Source organism: Lycium ferocissimum, chromosome 2, assembly GCF_029784015.1.
Source record: "Lycium ferocissimum isolate CSIRO_LF1 chromosome 2, AGI_CSIRO_Lferr_CH_V1, whole genome shotgun sequence".
Classification (NCBI taxonomy): Eukaryota; Viridiplantae; Streptophyta; class Magnoliopsida; order Solanales; family Solanaceae; genus Lycium; species Lycium ferocissimum.
Genome location: NC_081343.1, coordinates 41453144 through 41464603, shown reverse-complemented (window position 1 = coordinate 41464603; position 11460 = coordinate 41453144). Strand labels below are relative to the sequence as shown.

The 11460-nt window shown below is 36.7% G+C and overlaps 1 pseudogene; it reads left to right on the top strand.

The window, feature by feature from the left end:
- The first annotated feature begins 9667 nt into the window (after nucleotides 1-9667).
- Nucleotides 9668-11045, top strand: LOC132048055 (UDP-glycosyltransferase 90A1-like; annotated as a pseudogene).
- Nucleotides 11046-11460: the final 415 nt, after the last annotated feature.

The window sequence follows — 11460 nt, the reverse complement described above, 5'->3', positions numbered from 1 at the left end:
CCATGGAGTTTTTTTTTTTTTTTTTTTTTTGCTTTTTGGGACTTGGTATAATTAGAAATAAAGAAATGAAAAGTTATCTGATGCAATATAAAATAAAAACACGTTTTTACTTGGTTAATAATATAAAAAGGAAGGTCAAAAGACAGCTTTAAAAAATAATAGCAAAAACGCGCAGGAGCTGGGGATTGAACTCATGACCTTGAGGATGTAAACATAGCCTCTACCCAGTGCTCCACTTAACCTATTTTGATCATGTGTTCCTTTAGTTAAAATAGATATATTTTTGAAATTATACACATAATATATCGAATTTAGTCAGATGACCACGTGTTCACGTGATTCAAATTTTATGCATAAACTTGCCCCAGAATTTTATAATGAAATATTAAGGGAAGTACTAGCAAAATGGAAAAGCAGCTGAATCAAAGAAAAAATAAAAAATTGGGAAAGGAGAGAGAGAAAGCAGTGTTGTGATTTTGGCTCAATTTTCTGAAAGTGGGGCCTACAAATCTACTTGGCAAAGTATGAGAGGAGCTTCATACAACTTTTGTCTACATCAAATGTGTACCTCGCACATTGTAAAATTTTTTCGCGCTTATCAACTTATAGCACTTCCTCAGTAGTTTTACCGTTTCACCGCTGCTCTGCTCTATGGGTCCTCTGCTTTCTCTTCTTCTTTGGATTTTCCTCCTGTTATTTTTTTCCCATCTCTTGTTTATTGCTCTCATCTATGATAGCGTGTTATATTTCTCTGTTTTCTCTCAAGCAAGTATCAATGTTTCAACCGGATTAATCTAATTCTCACTGTCGCTAATTTTTAGAAACTGTTGCGGAGAATGACCGTTGGTACCATAGAAAGTTCAAGTATTAAAAAGAATGGTTATATAGCTGTTTCTCTGGCATATTGTCCAACTAACTTCACTTTAGTCATTCATTATGTGTTTCACTAGAATGAGAATTATATTATTACGTAACTGAAAACAAAAATCGGATGAATAATTGAATGTAATTGTATTTAATTGGCCTACATCTGGACTGTTCACTAAGTATGTGACTTTGTTAGTTCTTTCTTCAATATTTGATTCTCTACCTGTTCGTGAAAATTCTCCAATGAAGCAGGCTTTTTCGATTACTATTTTTCCTATATGTGGCTTCCAGTTATCTGGTGATTTGTTCCTCTCCATAACTGTTGGGTATAATTCTTACATCTAAAAGAAATAACACTTTTTTACCACCTTAATTTCTTACGACTAAATTGGCTTAAACTTCCGTTGCATTTTGTGCCAGGTTGTCTTTTTCATTACTACAAAATCGACATCAATCCCAATTTTCTTACACACAAAAAAAATCATAGTTGTATTTGCTTCCGGAACAACAGAGCATGTGACTTGCGGTTTTAGGCAATGTTTACCCCTAGGTCATTTATCTTGTTGTGCTATTATAAAAAATATACATATATAACGTAGTAAATATTTTTTTCCTATAGAACTTAGTTGTTACTTAAAATTACATCGTTCTTGCTTCTGAAGTTGGAGAAATTTATTTCTTCGTGGGCCATGTCGCCCCTGCCGTGATTTGCTCCAGCAGAAGCTTTAAAGAGGAGCTGGGATTGTTTTCCTTGCACAACTTTAGTTGTGGCTTAGTTGATTAGTTTTGCTCCAACATAATTTGTTTTTACGATTTTATTATTCCGTATGCAGGTTCTACTGGCACAATGGAACAGAAGCTTACTAAATCATAATTGTACAGGATGAAAAGGTAAGTTTACTACTATTGTACACTACCTCCATGATAACAACGTCCAACATCTACTAAAATAATTAAGATATTTTCTATTCTAATAAACTGCAGGAAGATCAAGTTTGCATAGTACTGTATGGTGATGACGTCGGCAAATGTCATAAACTGTTCAAACTTGTCGACACATATCCGATTTCAATTGCGAAGGTTAGGGAACCCCGAGCTTACTCAATACGGGTAAACAAGTTTGAATGGGTTGTCGATAGGTTCACTACTGTCGAGCATAACAACAGACTTGCTAGCGTGGTGGCAAATTGTGGTGCAATGCAATACACCGCCAACCAAACTAAGAGATTTCGGGAGGTCATAGTTATGGACGACAAGTAAGCCATTTAATTTCACTCATATAAGAATAACAAAATATATAGTTGAGACTCATATTTGTGCAGGAAGAAACCTTTTATGTTTATTGTATCGGAAGATCTTGCCGACAATGAAGGAGCCAAGTTACTAAGACAGTTGCACGAATACCCCGTTATTCTTGCAAAGCCGATAGCTATTACTGAGTGCCGTGGTGGTATGATCATGCTACTTCTTGTTACCCGCAAGTGCACAACTCTTTCCCTTTACTTATTTTCCCCACCCATCAATAACTTTGTCGCTTTATTTATCAATGGTGTGATCATGCTACTTATTTTCCTCCACAAGTGCCCAACTCTTTCCCTCTATTTATTTTCCCCACCCATCAATAACTTTTTCGTTTTATTCATCAATAAATTCTGGAGACGCAGTTTCACGATTGTCAACAAGGTACAACTCAACAATTTTAATCGATCCTCTCTACGTGCAAGCAACTACATTAACAAACTGGTGCGAAACAATTTTTCCCCCAATTTGATACATCATGTCTTACCTGCCGTTACTTATATGAAAAATATATATTCATAATATTTACCGTGGCCTTTACGGGGCAAAGGACAACGAGAAAATGCTAATGGCATACACTTTGAGAAGCTCCTCGGCCTCACCTTCATCACTGAATCTTAACTTATTAACGATGAAATAGTATCTATCTCGGCCACTGCTTCGCAATCTTATACGGTGAGTATTAAATAATATGATCTTATGTAATAATAGCGACTTGCAGCTCCTTTGAGGTGTTATCCTATATTTTTGTATTTAGCTAATATCATCGCATGTTTCTACCGTAGGTGCAAAGTTTTTCTGTAGAAGGCGAAATATCCCCGACCATTTCCAGTTATTTACATGCTTGCATGTTCGGAATGCAAACATCTTGTGCGAAGTAAAGCAAAAAGAGAGGTTCAATGCCTCAAATGCAACCTACGCAGAATGTAGGTCCCAAGGTAACAACAACTCCTGAATAAATGATTTTAGAACGATTTTTGTTGCAAGACTTAAAATACTTATTGTTAGACCTAAAATCTATCATATTGAACTGCCAATCGTCTATTCGATTTCTGGTTTGGATACCTAACAGCCTTGACATTTGGATTTGAAATATGGAAGATGAGCCTTTCCGCAAAGAGAACAACCTCTTTCTTTGACTAGATGTATCTTTAAATTTTGCATCCTGGCAATAATACATTCTTAAGCATAACGAAGGACCAATTATTTTGTTGCAATGTCACACTAATTTTATGGAGGAGTACCACAGTTACCAATTAGATCTTTTTAATAATATATCTGCAGTACTTATTTGTAATTCTGTTCTCATCGCAGATGCCACTTTGAGCTTGACATTACAGACGGCAGCAGCAGTGTCACAACAACAGTGTCAGAAGCCCTGGCTGTAAGAATGTTGTCACTGACAGCTGAAAAGATAACTCTCACTATGAAGGTGCACACATATACACTGCAATAAATATAACATATTATCCTGCTTTATCATTATATTAGTACAACATCGTATTATGTAGATCCCTAATCAGTGTGCTCTGTTTTTGACCTTATCCTTAGAATGAATCATTGCCTATCGCTCATATCAAGCGACAGTTTGCTCATAAACTATTCAGCCTTCAACTTCCAAAGTCACTATTCAGAATGCCATACGAAAATGCTGGCACACTGGTCGTCTGATCTTGCACTGAAAAAACAACCCATGTTTTCCTCTGAATGTCCAACGCCCGTGCTTCCCGGTGAAGGAAGTAAGAAACAAAAAATGGCAGCCCCACTCCTACGAAGAAACAGTGAAGATTAGAAACACAAACTAAGCATTCCAAGTACTTGAAATAACATATTCTATAATATGCTTATTCTCTTGCAATACATTTTTTAATTTACATAGGTAGAAGAAACCAAAGCTTGAGGGTGGTCAAAGCTCAGTCATGCCGTGTGGCGTGTATAGCTGGATTTTGATAGCCAATTCTGACCTTATATAATCGACTGCCTCAATGAAGTATTTCTCTTCTTGTGTAATGAATGTGAGTAGTGTGTACGTCTATGGTGTGGCATGTACAACTGGACTTTGACAGCCCACATCAACCGCAGATATCGGCCCCCTCAGCAAACTGTTCAAATTTTTTATGTAAATACCTATGAATAGTGTGCCTGTGTTTATGTAAAGCCACTGTGGTCACTACTTTGCATGTTGAAAATGTTTGTTTCAGTGAAGTATGTTCTCCAGTATATTTTACCTTTTTGCTTCCACTTGTGATAATTGTAGGAGAACTCTTCAAAATAGAAACGAACACCTCTATTGTGATACAACCTACATATCATGTACATATGTATTATTTAAGAGTGAAAAATATTAAAGACATTTCACATCTTTCACAAACATTGCACCAACAACTTTGGATCCAAATGTGTGTTCATACTTCAAAATTAACATCTCTCAACTACTCTATGTTCAAATTTCTCAACAACATAAATACAGAACAAGTCATTGGGCTCGTGCATAGTAGGGCAGCTGCCCACTAGTTAAGCAAATAAGCATTCACCTTAGCCCACATTGAAAATCCAGAAGGTAAAGGGCAATTTGCAGGATTGCCCTTCGCTGGGGGTGGTCTTTAATTTTTGGCCCTCCAATCAGTGGTCTTTAATTTTTGCCCTTCGCTAAAAGTCTCTAAGTTTCAGGTTCGAACCTCTGCTCAGTAAAAAATTAAAAAAAAATAAAAAATTGCAAGGCATAAGTTGGGATTCACAGGGCATAAGTTAGGTTTCAAACTCTGCCTTAAGGCCAAAAAATAAAAAATAAAAAATTTTCTTTGAAATTTTGCAAATCTCTGCCTTAAAGCCTAACTTTGGACAAAAGTTAGGCCGCAGAGGTTTGCCTCAAGGCCTAATTTTGGGTAAAAGTTTGCCTTAAGGTAAACTTCTGCCTTAAGGCATAAGTTGGGGGTCTAACTTATGCCTTGCGAATCCCAACTTCTAACCTACGAATCCCAATTTATGCCTTGCGATTTTATTTTTATTTTTTTGGCACGGGTTGACTTCCAACCTGCGACAGGTGTTAGCGAAGGCGAATATTAAAGGCGCTCAATTGATTAAAAAGGTAAATACTCAATAATTGGATTCACTTTAACGAGCAACATTCGTTTGATTAGATTGCGCTTTAGATTTTAGTAAGAAGCTCATCAAGAAAATTTATTTTAATAATTTTTAAAATAAAGATGCGAAATAATAACAAAATTTGAGAAACTCACAAACTAAGTTCATATAAAACCAGGTCCTTTTTCTGGAAGATTAATACCCATACCTTTGCTGTAAATCCATTTTATGTAAGAAAAGAAATACTCCAGTAGCTAGTTTGATACCCGTTTAGCTTAGGATTTCTTAGTGAGATTCAAGTTGGAAATGTGGCTTACTTTACATGAAACTTTGGCTATGTTAGATAATCAAAGTATTTATATATGAGCAAGTGGTCCGTATATTGATATGGCTTAACACTAGTAACCTTCAATTTAACAAAAGGTGTAACTTTATTCCAATAATTGAGTGAAACTAACGGATATCATCTACAACAACTAACGGATGTTAGCTGTGGTGAAGAAAGAAACAACATGTTCTAAGTGGGTCTCTTTTTTGTTTTTCTTAAAGTAACTACTACTATAATAATAAATATTGCATCAAAGTCTCTTGCGATTGGTTATAGTTTGAGAATTTAGTTGATGTCCCAACTTAACTTTGGCCAAAACCGTTGAAGATGCCAAGCGTCATCATGTGTACTACTATTAAATTCTCCATGATTATATCATGTGACACAAACAAGATGCACATGGTATAGTTATATTAATTGTTGAAAAATTAGTCATTTATTGGTTCCATCTCTGTATAGTTGTTACATAGTCAAATTCCACATTTTTATGACAATTATCTGTACGAAATCGTGGCAATCACGATATCATCATGTATATTAGCTAGATAACTGTATACTATTAGTACTTATTTTAATCATATGCTGTGGGAGGTTGCAAGGAACTGAGCTTAATACTTTAAGGAATGAAAGATGGAACTGGCAGAAAGTGCGCAAGTCCTTTTCAATTAAAGTAAACCTCTCCACCACTAAAAGGGCTTTTGGCAGAAAGTTTTTTATTTTTAAGGTCGAATTTGCTGTAGGTATTCAAAATATTAAAAAATAAAACACACGCTAAAGAGATTTAAGGGTCGTTTGGTAGCTGGTTAGTGTTATGCAGTTGTTAGTAATATAGAGATTAGTTACGAAAGAATTTATGTATTATTACTTTATACAAGAATTAGTTATTTCACTTATCATGCGTAAAATAATATATATATTCTCTCATAACTTATACATGTATTAGTTATGTTGATTTCTTAATTGCATACCAAACACAGTATTAATTTTATGCATAAATAACTTAACTCCTAACTAGCTATCAAACGTGATACTCCTATTACTTATACAAATTTTAATGCATAATTCAACTCCCAACAAGTTCGTTATATCCGTATTTTTGTACATTGGGATATTTTAAGCTAATCGCGATAAGTTAAGGACAAGACTATTTTGGGATACGAGTAGAGACTTTTAACCTCCGATTTTGTTTTAATGCACAAGTTGCTTATAAATTTTAATTGGTATGGAAATATTAATGAAGATTAGGGGTTAATTAACCATGATTAGATTATTAAGTGGGGATTTAAAAATTTAATTAGTCACTAATTGGCCATTAGTGGCCGTGTGAATGGGGCCCCACCCATGGCCCGGCCAAATTTGGTGGCTCAGCCATGAGTGGGACATGTGTCCAACTTATAGGCATCATATTTAAGTCAAATTGATGACTAATGAATTCATTCTTCATCTTCAAACTTGAGAAATTAGAGATAGAAAGAGGGAGGAGAAGCTCGGCCATGGGTCATGGCCGGCCGGTTTCTGAATGAGTGTTGATCAAAATTTATTTTCTTCAAGTATTCCAACCAATTGGAAGGTCTATAGTAACGTGAGGTAGCCATTGGAGCAACCAAAATATTCATTCTTGCAATTCACAAATCCTAGCCAAGTTGAGAAGTCAAGTGTTAAGGTAAGATTTAACCTTCTTTTACATGTGCTAAGGGTGGTTTGAACGTATTGTAACTTGTAGATATGGATGAAATTTATGGAATTATGTATGTTGGTGTTGAAGCCGTATAGGGGTTGTTTTGTGTAGAAGATGGTGAACTAATTTTACTTAGTACTTTGGTTGTTGTTGTTATGGATTTTATGGTGAGAATGAAGGTATTTAATGGTTCAAGTTGAAGTTGTAATTGTTTGTGGGCTGTTGTAGAAGTTAATATGGTGTTAGTATAGTTTCTTGCATCTAAATGGATAATGTTGTTAACGTGTGGTTGTTGGTATAGTTTATGAATTTGGATGAAAAGAATGTGTTAAGGAATGTATAATAAACGTAAATGGTTTGTTTGGCGTATCGTGAACGTTCGTGAAGTTATCGGGCATCCTTACGTTACTAGTTAGGGGTTGTCTAATGTGTTGTTGTTGTTCTTGTCGAGCTTGGAAGATTAATGGTAATTAAGATTATATGTTGTGTTGTGTTGGTTGGAACATTTGTAAGGTTGTTTAGATGAAAATGTTACGACTATGAATCATTAAGAGTAATTTGAATATGTACGTTACGTATGTGGATTGTTATCGAATGTTGTGAATGTCACATTTTTTTGGAATGTTGTACGGGGCATCCCGAGGAGGTTCTTGAGTCTCGTTTTGAATAGTCTCGAATTAGTACTTGAATGTGTGGTTATTGATGTTGGCTTGGTTGTTATGTAATTGGTGAAAATGCGGAAACATCGTCTAATTATCTAGAAAGGAGTTATTAACGTTAGAATACGCTTTGAATCTCCGTAGCTTAGTAGTTCTTGTCGTCTTAATATAGGTTGAGGTATTATTGGGCGGCGTATACGTGTTGTGTTGCGAGTAAACGCTAAAGGTATGTAAAGCTATCCTTTCTTTCTTTTGGCATACGTTCCTAAACGTAAGTAATGTACGACATGAGCTTTGGGTAATTCTATTCACTAGTTCCGAGCATGGTTTATGATTCTTATTCACTTAACGATGTTAGAACTCTTAGAATAGTCAAGCTACGCCTCGAGCCTTTTATATGATTGGATAGTAAGTGATGCGCATAAAAGTTCCTATTCTTAAAAGACTTTATAACGACTAATGTCCTTAACTTTCATAAGTTTGTTTTGCGTTATCTTGATACATGTCTATGATCCCCCGAGGCTTTATTTGATATAGTCTCAAATGATGATTTATATGCATATGGTTACTCACTACTCGCTCGTGCATCACATTTATTACATCTTTCACCGAGTCCGGGTCGGGTATGTTATCACGCACGTTTACTACATGATCCACCGAGTCCCTCGCTTTAAGGGTCTGCACGCTATATGATGATATGATGATATGGTGATATAATGATATGGTGATATGTTGATATGATATGGCACCGAGTCCCATGATGGGCCGGGTACGGTATACGTGTACACGACTTTATTCACCGAGTCCCATAATGGGCCGGGTACGGTATATGATAATGATATGCATGATTTCATTCGTAAGGTAACGAGTACAAGTGACTTAACTTGGACTATTATACTTGTCTCGGAATCCCTACTTGGGTTGATCTTTCTTCTTGTATTTCGCTTTATATACTCGGTACATATCTCGCATCGACCCCCCTCGGAAATTTCGTTTAAATGCCGCGGTACGTACGCTCGTTTTTGGTGATCCGCTTGACCAGATATCTATTCAGCTATCTTGGAGTGCTCCCTTATCCGAGACCCACAGCTTTTGGTACAAATCCTTTGTTGTATATATGTGTTTATCCAGGGGTATGGCGGGGCCACACAAATACGTAGATGATACGTTGTTACTCTTGCAGATCCGTAGACATATGTGTGGGTTGTATATAGTTGTTGTTCGGTGCGTCCGTATGACTTATGTTTTTGGGACGTTCGCTCAGAGAGTGGCGACTTGTCGGCTTGCGTATATCTATATGTTTTGGGATGTTGTACGTAGTGGCGCCAAACGTCGCGCTTGCGTATACGGTTGATGTTCCCACACGCTACGACAATTGCTGGACATGTCTCGTTTATCCGGTGATGGTTGTGACCCTCAGAGACAAGCCGCGCGATATATATATATATATATATATATATATATATATATATATATATATATATATATATATATATATATATATATATATATAGCTTTTTTTGAGATGACGTTCTCTTTTTGTAAGTTACATATTATATTTAGACGTGGATCGATTATAGGCTAACGGGTGTATAGATTTGTGTCCGGCTCGGCACTAGTCACGGCTACGGGGCCGGGTCGTGACACGAGCTACCAAATGACCCCTTAAAATCTACTATACCATGAAGATTGTATTGACTTTATAGGCTTATAAGAGTAAAAGCTCTCTGTTCAGGAATCAAACATCAAGAAATGGCTTCTCCTCATTCGTCTATTCATGTTGTTATGTTCCCTCTCATGTCCAAAGGCCATATTATTCCTATCTTCGACCTTGCTCGCCTATTACTCAATCGCAAAATTTCAATTACCATCTTCACTACACCAAAGAAATCGTCCTTCTTCCCCCTTGGTTACACGCGACATCAATATAATCGACATCCCTTTTTCCTCAAAACATTGAAGGAATTCCACCGAGGTGTTGAAATCGATAAACTTCCATCCATGTCCATGTCCCTTTTTGCTACCTTTGCCAACGCCACCAAATCCATGAAACCCCATTTCGAAAAGGCCTTAGAGTCTCTTCCATCAGTTACTTTTATGATCACTGATGGCTTTCTTGGTGGACTTTAGACTCTCTGGAAATAAATTTGGTATCCCCAAGACTCGTTCATTTGGGAATAAGCACTTTTGCCACGTCTTGTCGCGTTTCTCTAGTGTTTCTTTGCACTGTCGGATGATGGTCGTTTGAAGTTCCTGATTTCCCTTGGATTAAACTAACTAGGAATGACTTCGATTTGCCTTTCAGAGAGCGTGAACCAAAGGGCCCCCTTTTTGAGCTTAGTGTTGAGATCAGCATTTCCACCTCCAAGTTGTGGTCTGTTTGTTAACAGCTTTTACGAGCTTGAATCACTTTATATTAACCATTTCATGATAACTTTAGTCAAGCATTGTGTCGGACCATTTTGTGCGGCGGTAGAGCCACAAAAATCACGGTTGGAAAGGTTAGAAACCTTCATACATCAAATGGCTAGATGGAATGCTAGAACAAGGGAAATCAGTTTTATACGTGGCATTTGGGACCCAAGCGGAAATATCTATTGAACAATATAAGGAAATTACAATTGGGTTGGATAAATCGGAAGTGAACTTTTTGTGGGTAGTCAGGAAAAGCATAGATGAAGTCAATGAGGGGTTTGAAAACAGAGTAAAAAACAAGGGAATGGTGGTGAAAGAGTGGGTTGATCAAAGAGAAATCTTGAACCACGAGAGCGTTCAAGGCTTTTTAAGCCACTGCGGTTGGAACTCAGTGATCGAGAGCATATGCGCGAAGGTGCCTATACTAGGATGGCCAATGATGGCAGATCAACACCTTAATGCAAGGATGGTGGTGGAGGAAATCAAGATTGGGCTAACAGTTGAGACATACGATGGATCAGTAAGAGGGTTCGTAAAGTGGGAAGGTTTGGAAAAGCCGATAAGGGAGTTGATGGAAGGAGAAAAATGTAAAGAGGCAAGGAAGAAAGTGGAGGACACTGGGGAAGCGGCCATTAATGCAATCAAAGAAGGAGGATCATCATGGCAAGCGTTGAACGAGCTGATTGTTGAGTTGAGTGCAAGAAGACAGGTCTAAATTTGTGCTTTCTTGTGGGAGTAGACTACCTTAATAGAAATAAATTTGTGTTTATGTTGTTAAAAAATCTTTTTTTAGTTTCAATTATCTTGTTATCTTGTTAAAATGGTATGAGGACGCTTTGGATTTCTGACCATTACATGCTCCAAAAGTGAACTGTTGAAAACTATCAATCTGATTGTAGGCGTAGTGCAATTGCGGGAAACGACTTTAAAGAATGAAGGTCGCTTAAAAGAATTATCGCAAACCTTTACGCGAAGAATCGAATGCAGTATTTTAGCAGCAGACAAACACTTGTTTTTTGCGTTACCAGTTCATGATGAGTATACATAATTTGCATGCAGTTTAACTTTTAAATCATTTGTTAGAGAAAAGGTCATAAATAGTCCCTTATCTATGAGAGTAGATCTAAAGT